At 42.2% G+C, this 7,550-nt stretch overlaps 1 protein-coding gene across 1 annotated transcript in view; it reads right to left on the reverse strand.

Annotated features, from left to right (window-relative positions):
- The window catches only part of LOC107118276 (beta-keratin-related protein-like), a 6,626-nt gene extending 4,661 nt beyond the window's left edge, over nt 1-1,965 (reverse strand). The window contains exon 1 of the mRNA XM_015420583.1: nt 1,906-1,965. The gene's annotated coding sequence lies outside the window, so the exon portion shown is untranslated. The remainder of the gene's footprint in view (nt 1-1,905) is intronic.
- Between the last annotated feature and the right edge of the window lie 5,585 nt (nt 1,966-7,550).

Below are 7,550 nucleotides of genomic sequence, written 5' to 3' on the forward strand. Positions count from 1 at the left end.
TGCTGGTGGGGAGGGGGGATCCGGCGGGTAACTCCCCCTCCCCTCCCCATGAGCAGCCCACAGACCCTGCCCAGAGTGGGCTGTGCACGGCCCGTTCCATCCCCTTCCAATCGGCCGGATGCTCTCGGTGGAGGTGCAGATGCTCATGTGATCGGCACCTCCACCTTAACCACGGGACCTTGCCGGGATCTCACTGGGACCTCGCCGGGTCGTCTGGTCCTGCTGCCGCGAGGTATTTTGCCCCGGGGCTAATAGCCACGCTCCCCCCCCCCGCAGTTTCCTGCCCATGTGATCGCAGCCCATATTATATTATGACGCCTGGTCCTTGGGAGGAAAGCGATGGCGAACCTAAACAGCATGATAAAAAGTAGAGACATCACCCTGCCAACAAAAGTCCGCATGGTCAAAGCAATGGTATTCGCAGTAGTCATGTATGGCTGTGAGAGTTGGACTATAAGGAAGGCCGAGCGCCAAAGAATAGATTCTTTTGAACTATGGTGCTGGAGAAGACTCCAGAGAGTCCCTTGGACTGCAAGAAGATCAAATCAGTCAATCCTAAAAGAAATCAAAGCTGACTGTTCCCTGGAAGGCCAGATAATGAAACTGAAGCTCAAATACTTTGAAGAAGAAGAAGAGATTGCATTTATATCCCACCCTTCACTACCCAAAGGTGTCTCAGAGCGGCTTATAAACTCCTTTCCCTTCCCCTCCCCACAACAGACACCTTGTGAGGTAGGTGGGGCTGAGAGAGCTGTTGACAGAAACTGCTCTTTTTCAAGAACAACTCTTATCAGAGCTATGGCTTGCCCAAGGTCATCCAGCCAGGTGCAAGTGGAGGAGTGGGGAATCAAACCCGGTTCTCCCAGATTAGAGTCTGCACACTTAACCACTACACCAAACTGGCTCTCGCACTACACCAAATGAGAAGAGAGCACTCACTGGAGAAGACCCTGATGCTGGGAAATATTGAAGGTCAAAGAAGACGGGGACGGCAAAGGATGAGATGCTTAGACAGTGTCGTATATGCAATGCACATAAAATTTAGCAAACTTCAGAAGATGGTGGAAGACAGGAAGGCCTGGCGTGATCTGGTCCATGGGGTTGCAAAGAGTCGGACTTGACTGTGCAACTGAACAACAACAAGGTGGAGAATAATATGGACCATACATCAGGAGAAGAATCAATGGAGATGATCCTACCCCTGTCCTACTGCTCTGCTGACCAAAAGTTGAATCCTTCATCCAGTTTAAGGAGACTTCCTCCAACTCAAGTTGTTCCTCAGTTGGAGAAAGAGCCCCTTAAACTGGAAGAAGAATCCTGTGAGAACGATGGGTTCCATCACAATGAAATCCCAATTAGACTCTATTATATAGCAAATATAATATAATTAGACTCTATTATATAGCAAATATAGGGAGCTGCGGTGGCTCAAGTGGTTAAGACGCTGAACTGCAGGCTGTGGAAGGTCAGTAGTTCAGCGGTTCAAGACCCGGGTGCCGCAAAACAGGGTGAGCTCCTGTCTCTAGTTCCAGCTCCTGCCAACCTAGCAGTTCGAAAGCAAGAAACTGCAAGTAGATAAATAGGTACCACTTCGGTGGGAAGGTAACAGCATTCCGTGCGCCTTGGTGTTTAGTCATGCCGGCCACACGACCACGAAAACTTCTTCAGACAGCGCTGGCTCTTCGGCTTTGAAACGGAGATGAGCACCGCAACCCTAGAGTCGGATTTGACTGGCTTTCGAGCAAGGGAACCTTTACCTTTACCTTTATATAGCAAATAGGAATTGTATTACTAAATCTCCAAATGCAACAGATAAACATAGTTTAAGAGAAAGAAGGTTGCCATCAAACTTAAGTCACCGTGAATTCCACTGGAATTGCATCATTTTTTTAAAATCTCACTTACCAACGTCTCCAAAGACCAGAAGTCAAAAGAAGGAAGAAGCGTCTGGTGAAGCTGTTGGAAGATCCGAGCTCAGGGAGCCTTTTTATACCATCTCGTCTGTGTCCCCTGCTGCCCCCTTAACAGATTTGAATCCACCCCTTTGTGCCGGAGGCTTTAACATGCCTGTGACACAAACTAATTTTTGCATGACATCAAATTATCTTAATAAAGTTAAAGGCGTCAAGCAAAAGGATTAGTGTACTGTCAACTCCGCACAATACCTTTTATCATTTCAAACGCTTTGATCTTTTTTCAATTTCATTCTTTTGTAAAATATTGGGCTTGTTTGTTCTTTCCCAGCAGTTAGTCATGGGAATACTGAGGGCACTTCTTCGGCTTCAAAATAAGTTAATGCATTCTGTTTCCTGTCCAGTATTCTGATGGAGCATTTCATTCACACGGATCATTTCCCCAGCTTATGAGTGGCAAAGTATATATATGTGATCATAAAACGGGTCTTCAAAATGAAATGATGGGCTGCAACATTCAGTAGCATCTCTAGAATAGGTCTGATGTTCACAACTGTGGACTGGCATTCCAAATACAGGAATAGTTCATAAAATTATAGAATCATAGAGTTGGAAGGTACCTCCAGGGTCATCAAGTCCAACCCCCTGTACAATGCAGGAAATTCACAAATACCTCCTCACACCCCAGTGACCTCTATTCCATGCCCAAAAGATGAAAAAAAATCCCAAAACTTTTCCTTTTTGATGAAATCCCATGCCATCTAATCCCAAGTATTTCCTGTCAAATGTGCTCTATTGTAGTTTTCTCACCAATCCTGGACTACAAATGAAACATTCAGTTTTTGTAAGTGACAGATGTCACTCACAAGGGCTGTGGCTATTGGACCTTCCTTCCTGCCTTCCTTCCTTCCCCCAATTTGTTCTAAAACTTTTCTAGGTATAGATGTCAAGCTGACAGGTCAATAGTTACCTAGATCCTCCTTTCCCCCCTTCTTGAAGTTGGGGACAACATTTGCCCACCTCCGTCTTCTGGCACCTCACCTGTTCTCCAAGAATCCAATTTTAGTATACGTGCTGCCAAAGTGACCACGAATTCTTTCCTTCCTTCCTTCCTTCCTTCCCCCAATTTGTTCTAAAACTTTTCTAGGTATAGATGTCAAGCTGACAGGTCAATAGTTACCTAGATCCTCCTTTCCCCCCTTCTTGAAGTTGGGGACAACATTTGCCCACCTCCGTCTTCTGGCACCTCACCTGTTCTCCAAGAATCCAATTTTAGTATACGTGCTGCCAAAGTGACCACGAATTCTCAAAAATATTCAACGGAGGCTCAGAAATCACATCTGCAAGTTCTTTCAGTACCTTTGGATGCAGTTCATTTGGCTCCGAAGACTTCGCTTCAATTAAAGAAACTAGGTGTTAATATACCACCCCCATGCCAGTCCTAGGCTGCAATTCCTTTCCCTCATCATGTGTTCTGTTTTTGCCATGTTGAGTACCATTCCCCTGGCAAATTCTCCAAAGTTATCATGGATCTTCTCCCTCCCAAAGGAAAAAATTTAACATTGTTCCAGGCTGTTGCATCATTCACTCTCAGATTTGTGAAATAGGTAGAGATGCCAGAGTCCGGTCCTTTGGATAACAGCCTTGAACCATGAAAGATAATAAGCTGAACAACCACAATAAATTTCTAGCCAAGGAACTTCAAATCTAAAATTGGATTCAGTGGGAAACTGCAGAGGAAGGAAAGAAAGCTAGAGTCATAGGCTGCGGTCACACACACTAAATAATCCACTTTCAATCCACTTTCAGTGCACTTTCCAACTGGATTTTACTGTGTGAACTGGCAGAATCCAGTTGGAAAATACATTGAAAGTGGATTGTTTAGTGTGTGTGACCACAGTCGTAGAGCTGGAAGCAATCTTGGACATCAACTATACTAAAATCCTGCTAAAAAAGCTGAATGCAGGAGTATGCAGCTACAGCCTCCACCTGAGAGATGGTCATTCAAGACCTCCAGAGAATGGGAATCCACCATCTCCCATGTCAGTCTATTCCACTGTTAAATAGCTCTTGCAGTGAAGACATTTTCCAGCAGCAGCAGCAGCAGAAGAAGAAGAAGAAGAGGAAGAGGAAGAAGAGGAGGAGGAGATTGGATTTATACCCTGTCCTTCACTACCCAAAGGAGTCTCATAGCACCTTACAAACTCCTTTCCCTCCCCCTCCCCACAACAGACATCCTGTGAGGTAGGTGGGGCCGAGAGAGCTCTGAAAGAAACTGCTCTTTTTCAAGAACAGCTGGGCCAGAACTATGGCTTGCCCAAGGTCATCCAGCAGGTGCAAGTGGAGGAGTGGAGAATCAAACCTGGTTCTCCCAGATTAGAGTCCACGCTGTTGACCTCTACACCAAACTGGCACTACACCAATAACTATTTCATAGATGTTTCCTCTCAATAGTTCTACACCTCTCCTCTCTGATAAGAAGGACCAGATGTTGCCCTTAGAATTCTCTTCTCCAGACCAGTCATGCCCATGGTTCCCAGTCCTGTCATCTTCCTGGTCATTCACTGAGGTATAGGTTGTCAACATCCTTCTTAAAATGTGGTGTCCAGAACTGGTCAAAATACTCCAAATGAACATTAATAACTATTACTTCTTGGGATGTGAACAATGTGTTTCTGAGGGGGCGTGGTTTGGCGCCAGAGTGAATGGACGCCTAGAGACTTTACTCCGCACTCCCTCGTCTCTCAAACCTCACTAATCAATTGAAAATTAGTTTAAATCGTGAGATATTATGGGCAAAACTTCCACAAACAAAACGGCTACAAATATATCAGCTGGGAAAAATATTGCAGATTACTTTACCAGACCTAGCCAAACTTCGAGTCTGGAGACTGAAGGTGAAGAAGATCCTAATAAAATGGCCGCGGAGGAACAAGGTACGTCACAAAAGTCAGCGGTTCTGACGGAAGCAAAGCTTGAAACTATGTTAAACACACTAGAACACAAAATATTTGAAAATATGTCGGCCCTAATTAAACCTATAAACGACCAATTCGCAGAACTCAAAATCGCCCTCACGACAGTTGCTCAGACTGCGGAGCAAGCTAAAGAAATGGGCGCTGCTCTTAAAGGAGAAGTGGGCTTTATTGGAAGCGAAATTCATAAGGTTAAGGACAGAGTATTAACTCTTGAAGCAGCCAATCGTCGCCCCAATATTAAGTTTAGAGGATTTCCAGACCCATTGAATATCTCTGTGGAACTATCAATCTTCATTGCTGAATGGCTAGCGCGAGAGTTAGATCTGGAGGAAAACGTTGTCCCAGTTGTTACGGCGGCATTTCGTTTAGGTCCACTAAATCATCCAACCCGAAGAGGCCCCAGAGACATCCTTGCGGTTCTTCCCGATACAAGAACACGGAAGAGAATTTTAGATGCAGCCAGAGCCAAAGGAACATTTTCATTTCAAGGCTGCAAAATATCGGTTTTCCCAGATCTGCCCCAAGAAGTACTTCATAAAAGGCGTGACTTACGTCCTGTTACTGAAACCCTGAGGCAAGCAAAAGTCCGATACCGATGGTCTAACCTGATCAACTTGCAAGTGAACTACAAAGACAAGCAATACTTCGCCCATGATCTAGAGTCTGGCAAAGCCCTCTTACAAAAGATGAATCTTATGGCGAATTTCGATCCCACCAAACTCTCACAGAAGAGGAAATATCCTGACTCACCCGGCCATGATGGTAGAGATAGACGGGCAGAAGGCAAAATGGTGGTCCGCTAGTTTTAACTGTTCAGCTTATCTCTTCATAGGAATCCAGCCCGCACTCAGACTCATTATTTGAAAATCTTACTACTTTTATGGTATATATGTTACATTGCCCTAATTAAATCTCTACGTATTTTTTTTTCTTCTTTTAAATGAAGGTTTGGGAGGGGGAGGGGGGAATGTTCTCTTTCACCCGCCTTTCTTTACAGTCTCGTTGTTGGAGAGTTCTCCATTAATTGCTTTAAGGTCTACTTGGAGTGATTAAGTGAGACTGTATACTAACTTTTTATCCACTTTTCTATACATGATCTACTTTTTATATTAAAAATTTAATCAACTCATCCTCAATTGATTACACTCATAATTAATTTCATTCTTTTTTCTTCTCTTATTACTTGATTGGTAACATCTGCTTAATTAACTTCCTAAATTGATTACAATTTTATATTTCATTAATTCTGCAGTTTAAACTTTTAGAAGAAGTAGGAAACTAAGCTTTAAATATAGCAACACAAACTCAAATATAGAACTGAATAATCTGTGCATTTTGTAAGACTACTGAACTGATTCACCAAAATATATCAGAAATAAGCTTTCATTGTATAGATTTTAAAACTAAACCTGTATATTTTATTTGATAGGTTGAAGGTTCTTAATAACTGAAATAGTTCTCTACTATATTTACAACTACTGTACATCATATTTGAAGATCTTTCTGAAGTCATAAAGTCAGTTAAGTTTTAGTGACGTAAAAATTCCAAGCGGTTATTAACTATTTCAAGTGAAAGTTTGTTTTTACTAGTTGTGTGTATTCTCCCAAAGATTTAAGCTTATTGAACTTCTGTGTTTGCTTAAATACATATCATTGAAAACCAATTAACTTGTTCATGATACAACAACCAGTGATTTAAAACCTTTATTGAATTTTTTTTATAAATTCACAAACACCTCAAGAGACACACCAATACACATTGCCAAAAGGAGATTTATCAGTATTAAAGATTACACTTATTGTGACTATCAGAAATACACTTAATACAGACAATATACTTCTAAACGTTACAAATAACAGTTACAGAGACATTCAAATAATACAACGCTACTCAACAACACACAGTTAACTACTATACAACATACAACCCATCTCACACATTAGATTTCACAGCAATATTCCTCACGCAACGGAACGTGATCCACCACACTCCTTACTCAATCTTATTTCATACAACCTGACATGGCGACTTCATGGAACATCTTATCTCTTAATGTTCGAGGTCTGAACAACATTGTGAAGAGACAACGTATCTTATCTAACATACATAAACTTCTACCAGCCATCACATTCCTTCAAGAAACACATCTAAGACCATCTTCAAAAAGCACATTCAAAGCAAAATGGATACAACAACAATTCCATGCATACGGCAACTCGAAGTCACGAGGAGTGGCAATTCTTCTTTCCAACCACGTCAGATTTCAACACCAGTCCACCAAGAAAGATCCAAAAGGTCGATTCATCTTCATTAAGGGAGTGCTGGAAGATAAAAAAAGTTACCTTAGTTTCTATTTACGCCCCAAATGATAACCAACTAAACTTCATAGAATCCGTCTTGCAAGATCTTCAACTTTTTCAGGAAGGAGAAGTGATCTTAGGTGGTGACTTTAATCATATTTTGGATGCAAAACTTGACAAATCGCAACATAGCAACAATGACAAGAAACTTGCTAACTCATCCACCAAACTAAAAGGAATTTTAGATAGAAACCTTCTGTTAGACACATGGAGATTTGCAAACCCTTCCTCTAGAGACTACTCCTATTACTCATCAAGGCATGGAACTTACACACGGATTGACTTTATCCTTATCTCT

The sequence above is a fragment of the Gekko japonicus genome, unplaced genomic scaffold (assembly GCF_001447785.1).
Source record: "Gekko japonicus isolate JY-2015 unplaced genomic scaffold, Gekko_japonicus_V1.1 scaffold426, whole genome shotgun sequence".
NCBI lineage: Eukaryota > Metazoa > Chordata > Lepidosauria > Squamata > Gekkonidae > Gekko > Gekko japonicus.